The sequence below is a fragment of the Tenrec ecaudatus genome, chromosome 17 (genome assembly GCF_050624435.1).
Source record: "Tenrec ecaudatus isolate mTenEca1 chromosome 17, mTenEca1.hap1, whole genome shotgun sequence".
Classification (NCBI taxonomy): domain Eukaryota; kingdom Metazoa; phylum Chordata; class Mammalia; order Afrosoricida; family Tenrecidae; genus Tenrec; species Tenrec ecaudatus.
Window position 1 is genome coordinate 8,854,952 of NC_134546.1, and position 1,329 is coordinate 8,856,280.

The following is a 1,329-nucleotide window of genomic DNA, read 5'->3' on the forward strand; positions in this document are numbered from 1 at the left end:
TCCCAGGGACGGAGGCGCTCCACACGCTGGGTTCCTTGGGTGCTTGAGGGAACTCTGGCCCAGGGAGGCCCAGAGATCCCCAATCCAAACACCCCTTTATTGTTTCTCTGCTGCCCCTCCAGTTTTAAAAAGTACTATGTTACATTGGGAGCCTCCTGAAAACAGGAGTGGTATCCTGTTCATCCCAGAATCTCCCATGCCAGCCAGACACTAAGGCCTAATTAATTTGTAGAAGAAACAGTGTGATAAAGCTTTGACGCATCAAAAACACCTCCATCTGCAGTCCAGGTCTACCGATGACTGGCCAACTTTTGAGATGGAAGAGCCAATCAGAACAGTTTAAAACTTATTTGAGAGCCATAAATACATTGTTACAAACTAATGAAATCATATTATCTGCATAAATATTTTTTACATGAAACTATGATTGTTGTCTTTTCATTTTCATTTTTAATTCAGAGACACATGTATGTACTGAAGGACTTGCATATAGCTTGGAAGCTGCAGTTTGTAGACACCTGACCCAGACCATAGCCTTTATTACTACCACCGAGTGGCCTTGACTTTCCTGACAGGTTGGGGTGGGGGAAGATACCGATCCTGTGATTCAGCTGTGAGTGAGTTGACAGGGTCAATTGTGAGTACCATCCTGCTGAGTATAAAATGAACTATCTCAGAAGCAGCACGTAGGGATCTTATTACCAGCAAAGAGAGAAGAGCCAGAGAGGAGCATGTCTTTTGGACCCTGGGATCCTTGCACCGTGAACTTCCATGATTCAGAAGACTGCTTTACCACCAGAGGAGCGGCAGAGGAGCAGCAGCAGCAGCAGAAGCAGGAACCCGAGCAGGAGACAGAGCAGCCCTCAGAGAAGTAACAGCTGCATGCTTTTGAGCAGGAGGCTGGCTTGGGGAGTGGGGTGTCTCTGGGCACTTCGTTGAGGGAGCTGCGTTTGCTAACTCACAGAGCTGGAGCTGACTACCTTTGGATTATAGCAAAGAAGCATGCCCTTTGGGAACTTATTGGAAGCCCTAAGAAAACTTTGTAAAATTTCTTGAGTAGGGTAGAGGCCAGGCCAAATGGCTGAGGGTCAGCGAGAGGCCTGGCTGCTGGCACTGAGAGCAGACTGTCCTGACTGAATAGTATCCTGACTGTATCCTGAGCAGTTCTCACCTGAGTTGTAACCTGTTAACTTCCCTAATAAACTCTGCACTTGTGAGCCCTTGTCTGTGAGTGTAATGTAGGCACTGCAATGAATTATAGAATACCGATCATGGAAGGTAGAGTGTTGTGGCAGGGGCATTGCTGTCAGGATAAGGTAAGGTGGAGGC